The following is an 11,569-nucleotide window of genomic DNA, read 5'->3' on the forward strand; positions in this document are numbered from 1 at the left end:
TTTAGGGTAATGAGGAGCCACTCCCTTCAGCTCTGGTTGACCAAATTCTGTGGTTTACATGGTGTGGCTTGACATCACAATGCCTAAGCTAGACCATCCAAAAGGGGCGGGGGTAGCAGAAGATGCAGAAATCTCACACACTCTGGTTATAAAACAGAGACCTTCCTCTTAACTCCTAACATTTTTCCCAAACTGTCCTCTCTCTCTCTCATTTCCTGTAATTCCATTACAGTCCAGCATATGGCAGGGACGTGGTGTTTCCTCAAAGACAATTCCCGTACGCCCACGTCATTTCAGTGGTCCATTCCACTATGTTCAGTTGTTACAATTTCCTAGGATGTTGAGTGTTGTTTTAATGGATGTTTTATTTTAGAAGAGTTCCGCTTTTACAGAAAAATTGTGAAGATAATAACCATGTATACCATACCCAATTTCCCTTATTACTAATATCTTACTTATGTATGGGCAAAAGTAACATGAAGTGAATCATCAGTGAAACAGATTAAAACCTCACTTCTCTAGTATCTCCAATATCCAACAATGCTGTTCTAAAACAAGTTGTTCAAGGAAAAACTGGACCAATTGTTGCATGAAACTTCAGATCTTGAGCTGACCATCCTTTCAAGACTTTAACAATATTCAATAGTCTACCATGTAAAAGGAAATTAAATTCAGTATTATACATTGCCAGCACTAGCACAATACCCTGTTCCTCATGACTGCGACCACCACCATCCATCCCACTCTCCCAATTCCAAACCTATATTACATATCAGCTTCTTTTTTCCTTGCCAGTATGACAAAGTTTTGTAAAAAACATCCCCAATCAGACTTCTCCTCCTTATTCTAAGTTTCTGGCTCAGTATGGAATGGCTTGTCTGGGGCCCCAACTAAAGAAATCTACATTACTCCTTTCTCACATGCCTGCCCCCTGCTTAGATCCCTCCCCATCAGTTAAACAGAGTCAAACCTCACTTCTCTAGTATCTCCAATGTCCAACAATGCTGTTCTAGACCATGATGTTAAAGGAAAAACTGTACCAGTTGTGGCATAAAATTCACATCTTGAGCTGACCATCCTTTTCATACTTTAACAGTATTCAATAGTCTGCCATATAAAAAGGAAATCAAATAATTATACACTGCCATCACTAACACAACACCCTGTTACTCATGACTGCGACCTCCACCATCCATCCCACCTACCCCCAATACAAACATAAATTCTCTTTTGGACTTACAGTTTCTTCATCCATCCTTTTGTTTGGAGTCTTACTCCTTATCTCTACTCGTCTACAATATCGTTTATTAAGTTTCGCTATCTTGAGGCAACAGACACTACTGAAGGGGGCCTGGCCTCTACTTATACTCTTTAGGGTAATGAGGAGCCACTCCCTTCAGCTCTGGTTGCCCAAAGTCTGTGGTTGCCATGGTGTGGCTTGACATCACAATGCCTAAGCTAGACCATCCAGGAGGGGCGGGGGTAGCAGAAGATGCAGAAATCTCACACACTCTGGTTATAAAACAGAGACCTTCCTCTTAACTCCTAAAATTTTTCCCAAACTGTCCTCTCTCTCATTTCCTGTAATTCCATTACAGTCCAGCATATGGCAGGGACGTGGTGTTTCCTCAAAGACAATTCCCATACCACGTCGTCAGTTCAGTGGTAAATTCCACTATGTTCAGTTGCTACAATTTCCTAGGATTTAGAGTGTTGTTTAAATGGATGTTTTATTTTAGAAGAGTTCCACATTTATAGAAAAATTGTGAAGATAATAACCATGTACACCATACCCAATCTCCCTTATTACTAACATCTTACTTATGTTTGGGCAAATGTAACATGAAGTGAATCATCCGTGAAACAGAGTGAAACCTCAATTCTCTAGTATCTCCAATACACAGCAATGCTGTTCTACACCAAGTTGTTAAAGGAAAACTGGACCAGTTGTGGCATAAAACTTCAGATCTTGAGCTGACCATCCTTTCAAGAATTTAACAATATTCAATAGTCTACCATGTATAAAGGAAATCAAATGCATTATTATACACTGCCAGCACTAATACAACACCCTGTTCCTCAATACTGTGACCACTACCATCCATCCCACCCACCGAATCCAAACCTAAATTAAACATCAGCTTCTTTTTTCTTTTCCAGTATGAGAAAATGTTGTGAAAAAAATCCCCATTCAGACTTCTCCTTGTCCTTATTCTAAGTGTCTGGCTCAGTATGGAATAGCTTCTCTGGTGCCCCATCTTAGAAAATCTACATTACTCCAGTCTCACATGCCTGCCCCCTGCTTAGATCCCTCCCCATCATGAAACAGAGTCAAAAATCACTTCTCTAGGATCTCCAATATCCAACAATTCTGTTCTCAACCATGATGTTAAAGGAAAAACTGTACCAGTTGTGGCATAAAATTCACATCTTGACCTGACCATCCTTTCCATACTTTAATAATATTCAATAGTCTGCCATATAAAAAGGAAATCAAATACTTAATTATACATTGCCATCACTAACACAACACCCTGTTACTCATGACTGCGACCTCCACCATCCATCCCACCTACCCCCAACACATACATAAATTCACTTCTGGACTTACAGTTTCTTCATCCATCCTTCTGTTTGGAGTCTTACTCCTTATCTCTACTAGTCTACAATATCGTCTTATTAAGTTTAGCTATCTTGAGGCAACAGACACTACTGAAGGCGGCCTGGCCTCTACTTATACTCTTTAGGGTAATGAGGAGCCACTCCCTTCAGCTCTGGTTGCCCAAATTCTGTGGTTGCCATGGTGTGGCTTGACATCACAATGCCTAAGCTAGACCATCCAGGAGAGGTGGGGGTAGCAGAAGATGCAGAAATCTCACACACGCTGGTTATAAAACAGAGACCTTCCTCTTAACTCCTAAAATTTTTCCCAAACTGTCCTCTCGCTCTCTCATTTCCTGTAATTCCATTACAGTCCAGCATATGGCAGGGACGTGGTGTTTCCTCAAAGACTATTCCCATACGCCCTCGTCATTTCAGTGGTCCATTCCACTATGTTCAGTTGCTACAATTTCCTAGGATTTTGAGTGTTGTTTTAATGGATGTTTTATTTTAGAATAGTTACACATTTACAGAAAAATTGTGAGGATAATAACCGTGTACACCATACCCAATTTCCCTTATTACTAATATCTTACTTATGTATGGGCAAAAGTAACATGAAGTGAATCATCAGTGAAACAGAGTAAAACCTCACTTCTCTAGTATCTCCAATATCCAACAATGCTGTTCTAAACCAAGTTGTTCAAGGAAAAACTGGACCAATTGTGGCATAAAACTTCAGATCTTGAGCTGACCATCCTTTCTAGACTTTAACAATATTCAATAGTCTACCATGTAAAAGGAAATTAAATTCAGTATTATACATTGCCAGCACTAGCACAACACCCTGTTCCTCATGACTGCGACCACCACCATCCATCCCAATCTTCCAATTCCAAACCTATATTACATATCAGCTTCTTTTTTCCTTGCCAGTATGACAAAGTTTTGTAAAAAACATCCCCAATCAGACTTCTCCTTCACCTTATTCTAAGTTTCCTGCTCAGTATGAAATGGCTTGTCTGGTGCCCCAACTAAAGAAATCTACATTACTCCCTTCTCACATGCCTGCCCCCTCCTTAGATCCCACCCCATCAGTGAAACAGAGTCAAACCTCACTTCTGTAGTATCTCCAATATCCAGCAATGCTGTTCTACACCATGATGTTAAAGGAAAAACTGTACAAGTTGTAGCATAAAATTCACATCTTGAGTTGACCATTCTTTTCATACTTTAATAGTATTCAATAGTCTGCCATATAAAAAGGAAATCAAATTCTTTATTATGCACTGCCATCACTAACACAACACCCTGTTACTCATGACTGTGACCTCCACCATCCATCCCACCTACCCCCAATACGAACATCAGTACATTTTTGGACTTAGTTTCTTCATCCACCCTTCTGTTTGGAGTCTTACTCCTTATCTCTACTAGTCTACAATATCGTCTTATTAAGTTTTGCTATCTTGAGGCAACAGACACTACTGAAGGCGGCCTGGCCTCTATTTATACTCCTTATGGTAAACAGGAGACACTCCCTTCAGCTCTGGTTGCCCTAATTCTGTGGTTGCCATGGTGTGGCTTGACATCACAAAGCCTAAGCTAGACCATCCGGGAGGGGCAGGGGTGGCAGTAGATGCAGAAATCTCACACACTCTGGTTATAAAACAGAGACCTTCCTCTTAACTCCTAACATTTTTCCCTAACTGTCCTCTCTCTCATTTCCTCTAGTTCCATTATAGTCCAGCATATGGCAGGGAGGTGGAGTTTCCTCTAAGACAATTCCCATACTCCCCCGTCATTTCAGTGGTCCATTCCACTATGTTCAGTTAATACAATTTCCTAGGATTTTGAGTGTTGTTTAAATGGATGTTTTATTTTAGAATAGTTCCACATTTATAGAAAAATCGTGAATATAATAACCATGTACATCATACCCAGTTTCCCTTATTACTAACATCTTACTTATGTTTGGGCAAATGTAACATGAAGTGAATCATCCGTGAAACAGAGTGAAACATCAATTCTCTAGTATCTCCAATATCCAGCAATGCTGTTCTACACCAAGTTGTTAAAGGAAAACTGGACCAGTTGTGGCATAAAACTTCAGATCTTGAGTTGACCATCCTTTCAAGAATTTAACAATATTCAATAGTCTACCATGTATAAAGGAAATCAAATGCATTATTATACACTGCCAGCACTAATACAACACCCTGTTCCTCAATACTGTGACCACTACCATCCATCCCACCCACCGAACCCAAACCTAAATTAAACATCAGCTTCTTTTTTCTTTTCCAGTATGAGAAAGTGTTGTGAAAAAAATCCCCATTCAGACTTCTCCTTGTCCTTATTCTAAGTGTCTGGCTCAGTATGGAATAGCTTCTCTGGTGCCCCACCTTAGAAAATCTACATTACTCCAGTCTCACATGCCTGCCCCCTGCTTAGATCCCTCCCCATCATGAAACAGAGTCAAAAATCACTTCTCTAGGATCTCCAATATCCAACAATTCTGTTCTCAACCATGATGTTAAAGGAAAAACTGTACCAGTTGTGGCATAAAATTCACATCTTGACCTGACCATCCTTTCCATACTTTAATAATATTCAATAGTCTGCCATATAAAAAGGAAATCAAATACTTAATTATACACTGCCATCACTAACACAACACCCTGTTACTCATGACTGCGACCTCCACCATCCATCCCACCTACCCCCAACACATACATAAATTCGCTTCTGGACTTACAGTTTCTTCATCCATCCTTCTGTTTGGAGTCTTACTCCTTATCTGACTCGTCTACAATATCGTTTATTAAGTTTCGCTATCTTGAGGCAGCAGACACTACTGAAGGGGGCCTGTCCTCTATTTATACTCTTTAGGGTAATGAGGAGCCACTCCCTTCAGCTCTGGTTGCCCAAATTCTGTGGTTGCCATGGTGTGGCTTGACATCACAATGCCTAAGCTAGACCATCCAGGAGAGGTGGGGGTAGCAGAAGATACAGAAATCTCACACACTCTGGTTATAAAACAGAGACCTTCCTCTTAACTCCTAAAATTTTTTCCAAACTGTCCTCTCTCTCTCTCTCATTTCCTGTAGTTCCATTACAGTCCAGCATATGGCAGGGAGGTGGTGTTTCCCCTAAGACAATTCCCATACTCCCCCGTCATTTCAGTGGTCCATCCACTATGTTCAGGTGCTACAATTTCCTAGGATTTTGAGTGTTGTTTTAATGGATGTTTTATTTTAGAATAGTTCCACCTTTACAGAAAAATTGTGAAGATAATAACCATGTACACCATACCCAATCTCCCTTATTGCTAATGTCTTACTTATGTATGGGGCAAAAGTAACTTGAAGTGAATCATCAGTGAAACAGAGTAAAACCTCACTTTTCTAGTATCTCCAATATCCAACAATGCTGTTCTAGACCAAGTTGTTAAAGGAAAAACTGGACCAGTTGTGGCATAAAACTTCAGATCTTGAGCTGACCATCATTTCAAGAATTTAACGATATTCAATAGTCTACCATGTAAAAGGAAATTAAATTCAGTATTATACATTGCCAGCACTAGCACAACACCCTGTTCCTCATGACTGCGACCACCACCATCCATCCCACCCTCCCAATTCCAAACCTATATTAAACATCATCTTCTTTTTTCCTTGCCACTATGAGAAATTTTTGTGAAAAACATCCCCAATCAGACTTCTCCTTCTCCTTATTCGAAGTTTCTTGCTCAGTATGGAATGGCTTGTCTGGTGCCCCAACTAAAGAAATCTACATTACTCCCTTCTCACATGCCTGCCCCCTCCTTAGATTCCCTCCCCATCAGTGAAACAGAGTCAAACCTCACTTCTCTAGTATCTCCAATATCCAGCAATGCTGTTCTAGACCAATTTGTTTAAGGGAAAACTGGACCGGTTGTGGCATAAAACTTCAGATCTTGAGCTGACCATCCTTTCAATCATTTAACTATATTCAATAGTATGCCATGTAAAAGGAAATCAAATTCATTATTATACACTGCCGGCACTAACACAACACCCTGTTCCTCATGACTGTGACCAACACCATCCATCCCACCCTCCCAATTCCAAACCTATATTAAACATCAGCTTCTTTTTTCCTTGCCAGTATGAGAATGTTTTGTGAAAAACATCCCACCTCGCTCTGCCTGCCCCTCCATATCCATCTCCCCTGACCAAGGTGGCCACGCTCAGAACAGGACTGTGGTGAGCAGTCTGTCTCAGTCCTCAGCCCAGACGCCCAGGTCCTGGAGGGTGGGGGTGTGCAGTGCACAGGACCTTCAGGAGAGCTGCCAGTGGGAAGAAGAGTCTCACTCAGACTCCGTGTTGAACCTTCTGGATCCCACAACTGCTACAACCAGGAGAGCCACACAGGGGCCGAGGGTGGCATGGGGTTGTCCCCTGGTTTGGCAAGGGGGCCTGCATAGAGGCTCAGATCTAAACAAGTGTGCCATGGGAGGGCAGAGTGGAAAGAAAGACTAGGACTCAGACTCTGCTGCCCACCTGCCTCTCCCCAGGGCCTTTCCTGCCATGGTGGGGACCTGGCTGGACCAGGTCCAGGGTTTGGGGCAGCCCCTTCCTTTGGCCTGCTTCGAGGTAGAGCAGGCCTTGGTGCCCGTCAACTCCTCTGCCTCACACCTGGTGGGCCATGCCCAAAATCTATGGTTGGCACTGCAGCACCTTGAGCCCACCGAGACAACTCAACAAGGTGAGGGGGAATGATCATCTGGGCAGATCATCGGGGGAGGGCAGGCTCATGGGCTGGAGTTCCCTTAAAGGCGGTGGCATCTTTCCTGTCTGCACTAAGTCACAGGAAAGCCAGGAGTGTGAGTCAATGTGTCTCTTTCTCCTGCTCCAGGTCCATGCCCAGAGCTCCAGAGCTCTCCGGACGCAGAGGAAGGGCCTGCTCAGGGGCCAGAGCCTGGTCCAATGAGAGGCCCTGCCCTGGCCAGGCCTGGCCCGAGGCAGTACCTGAAGCCATTATGGAGCCAGCTACTGGCTGCCCTGGAAGCCTTCTCTCGTGCTGTCAGAAGAGTTCTAGGCGATTATCTTAAATAATTCAGAGGAATACATCCCAACTGTACATTTATAATAGTAAGTAAGGATAATTTCTAAAAGTACCTACCTATTTATGTAGACTATTTCCCATTAAGTTAAATACTCCTTTTGAATAAATAAGGTTGTTATTTAAAAACACGTGTAGACCATGTCTTCTCATGTACATATACATAATTCCATACACACACACACACACGCACACACGTACACATATATGCTGACATGGAAGGTGCTCACTGTATAATACAGTTTTAAAATAAGTTTTGAAACCTTTAATTTCCTCTGATAACTACGTATACACTGATAAAATGGGAAATAAAATCTGGAAATATATACACCAGAATGTTCACACTGGTGAACTGTCAGCAGTGAAAACTACCAGAAGTGACAGTTTCTTCTCATTGTGCTTCATGTATAGGTTCTGGTTGACACAAGGATCGTACCTCCAGGATATACATAGACAGTAGAGAGAGGAAGGGAGAGGCAGAGAACACAGATGAGAGGTGCACCAGCCGCCTCCTGCCCACCCCCGCCATGAAATTGACTGCAAAACCCTGCCATTGTGCCCTCCCTGGGAACTGATCCGGAAACCTTTCAGTGCCAGGGGAGATGCCCATCCAATGAGCCCCATCAGCCGGGGCTAGACTCAATCTATATTTTAAAAATACACTTAGATTAATTTCAGGGAGGGAGAAAGGGCGAGACAGAAACATAAATGATGAGAGAGAAGCATTGATCGGTTGCCTCCTTCATGACCCCTATTGGTGATCCAGTCTGCACCGCGGGCCTGTGCCCTGACCCCGAATCAAACCAACTGTGCACTCCTGCCTGGTTCCCAGGCAGACGCTCGACCACTGTGCAACACTGGCCAGACTCAATCATATCTTTCTAAACTTTCCCAAATGCCAATTTGTATCTTGAAATGGTCTCATGAAAGGAAAAATTACTTAATGGGGGACCTTCTACTTCCCTTGCTATTTAGCTGGATTTGCTATTTGGCCAGAAACAACCAGTAGACTAGCTCTTAACCATATTTAATATCACTAGGAATAGCAAGAGCATTGCTTTGGTTGCAACAGGAGTAACTCAAAACAACTCCCTCCAATAAACACTTCCTGAATCATTTCCCTTCCTCCATGAGCCCAGAATTTAACTCACCAGTCAAACTCAGCTTAGGGAGAGGCAATGGTTCCACTGGAACAGGACGGTAGGGAAACAAGGTACACAGCCTGGTTCCACCGGAAGGCCCATAGTTCACTGACACCACCACTGGAACAATCTATAATTAAAATGAAAACCACCATGTCAGAAAATTCTAAGCAGAAAAGGACAAAAGAATGCCACTGGCGAGTATTTCAAAGGGAGGCACGCTGTTCAAGAGGGATCCATTCAGTGCTGTGGCCCAATCATCCAAAGCTCATCGTTCTCATGTGAACACTTTGCTCTGAGGGGAGACACATTTACTTTCTTTCATTTCATATTTGCTTTCAAGGCAAACCAGCTTGTCAATACACCAAGCCAACACTCCTCAGGTATCCAACAAGAGAAACCGAAATGTCCCAGTGAATTTTAAGTTTTAGTAAATTTGAATTTTAAAAAAAAAGTTTCATTTTAAAGTGATATGTGGCTGCCGGGATGGCGTGGCTCAGTGCTTGAGCGTCGACCGCAGAACCAAGAGATCCCCGTTTCATTCCCAGTCAGGGCCCGTACTGGGGTTGCGCGCTGGGGCTATGGGACCGATAATGCTCTCTCATCATTGATGTTTCTCTTTCCCCTTCCCCAGCCTCCTCACCGCCCCCATCCCCACCCCCCGCTCTCTCTGTTCCCTTTCCCTTCCTCTCTCTGAGATCAATAATGACATATATGTTTAACCAGTTATATGTGGATAATATGGACCCTATGAGACAGGGCACTTCAAAACGCTAGGAAACCGTTGTTTAACAGTCATCCCTGAATCTCGGGGCACCTTTCCTCCACAAGTCCACACAGAAGAAATGTACGGGGCTATCAGTGATCACAGTAGAAACACGAAGCTCACCATCCCACAGGTCCCCACTGCCCTTCCCCTCACCACCTCCTCCTGGGCTGAGGCACCTCTTTCAGGAGCAGTTTGACACTAAACTGCTCTATGTCCCTTGCAATTCGGCCTGTTCTGCCCAAGGGTTCACGCAAGAGTCTCATAGCTGATTTCTGAGACACTATTTTCCTCCCTGATATAAAGCACAATAGCGAGCAGAGGATTTTTTTCCTCTCGTTGATGCTGGGAGCTTACCCTGACATCACTGAGCAGCTGACTTCAATATTGGATCCACCTACCTGTGGACTTGTTCTTTTGTGAGAAAGACAAGTCCCTCCTGTTAGCTTCATCACTATTCTGCTGCTTATAATTCCCAACTTCCACAATGAATGAGATCCTTAAAACTCCTGAGGGTGGACAAGGTTGTAGCATTTCATGGTATTGCTGAAAACAACAACTACAAACACGAAAACAAAAACAAAACAACTATGGGAGCAGAGAGCAGGACAGGGGAAAGATGGGAGATGCCGGAAAGAACACCAGCCTTCCACCGACTCCAGAGGGAGACGTCCGGATACAGGGCATGGCACAGCTCTAAGCTGGGCTGGCAGAGTATGATGCCAATGAGGATCTCAAAGTGTGACCACAGAAAAGGGGTGAGGGAGAGACAAGACTGCAAAAGAAGCTAAGGTCGGATCATGGACGGCCTGGACGGACACGCTAAGGATTTGGGACTCATTTCTAAAGGCCATAGGAGACCACTGTCAGTTTTCAGAAGAGACATGATCATATTTACATTTTCAAAAGATCCTTCGGGCTGCCGGTAGAGAATGGTTAGGGACCTGGCGATACTAGAGGTTGACAGGTCGCAGAGCACACATGGGATCAGGAGGCCCTGAAGTCAATGCGGCTTAGTACTCTTGCTGCTCACCTTGATGGCTTCACACTAGAATCGTCGTATCAGGAATGTCAAGGTGGAAATCTATCCCACTCATGGCACTTGACAGTTTATGTCTAGAAGTTATAATAAAGTAGCACGATATGCCGTATCTTTTCTCAGAACAAGACACTCTCAGAACAAAATGGAGCACTTACCAAAACCAAGATTTACTAAAGTGGTAAGGAAAAGGGGGTGGACTCAGCTTACTGACTGAACAACAGGAGGTCAGTGACACAGACAGAGACGCACACACACAGAGAAAGCGAGAGAGAAGCTGAGAGGAAGGAAGGGACCTCAAGAACGAGAGTACCAGAGAAGTGCCAGGACCTGACACCCCATCAGCTTGGCTGTACTCTATGTTGTTTAGAAGCGAGTTTATGACATAGAGTCCAAACATAACAGAAATACAAGCAAATGTCACCATACTCTTCACAAAACCTTTAATGACACAGATGCTTACCTTGATCAAGTGTGCATACTTCTTCAGTTGTTCTGAAAAGCATTGTTTAATCCTTGCAGTAATGATCTAAGTAAAACTCCAATTTTTAGTCCCTACAACAACAAGAACATATAAAATACAAATAACTAGGAAGGTATTACAATATTTACCCCCAACAGCTAGCATTCATCAGTAGAACTTTCCCATTTAAAAACATACTTATGAGAAAAAAGATAATCAAATCCAGAGCCCCTTTATTCTATTTCTGGACTTTCCAGTGCCCAGTATGATAAGTGCAACCTCAAGGACTTTTGCTAGACAAATTTTGTGCAGGTGAAACTACTGTAAAAACACTGTGATCTCGGTTCTCTTCCATTACCTATTAGCTGTTGATCTTCAAAAAACCATCTCCGGAGCCTCAATATTTTCTCCAGAAAATGGGGAAATACCAGTTAATTCACTGTGAAGTTTTA

Source organism: Myotis nattereri (genome assembly GCF_964212035.1).
Source record: "Myotis nattereri genome assembly, chromosome: 11".
In the NCBI taxonomy this organism is placed as follows: Eukaryota; Metazoa; Chordata; class Mammalia; order Chiroptera; family Vespertilionidae; genus Myotis; species Myotis nattereri.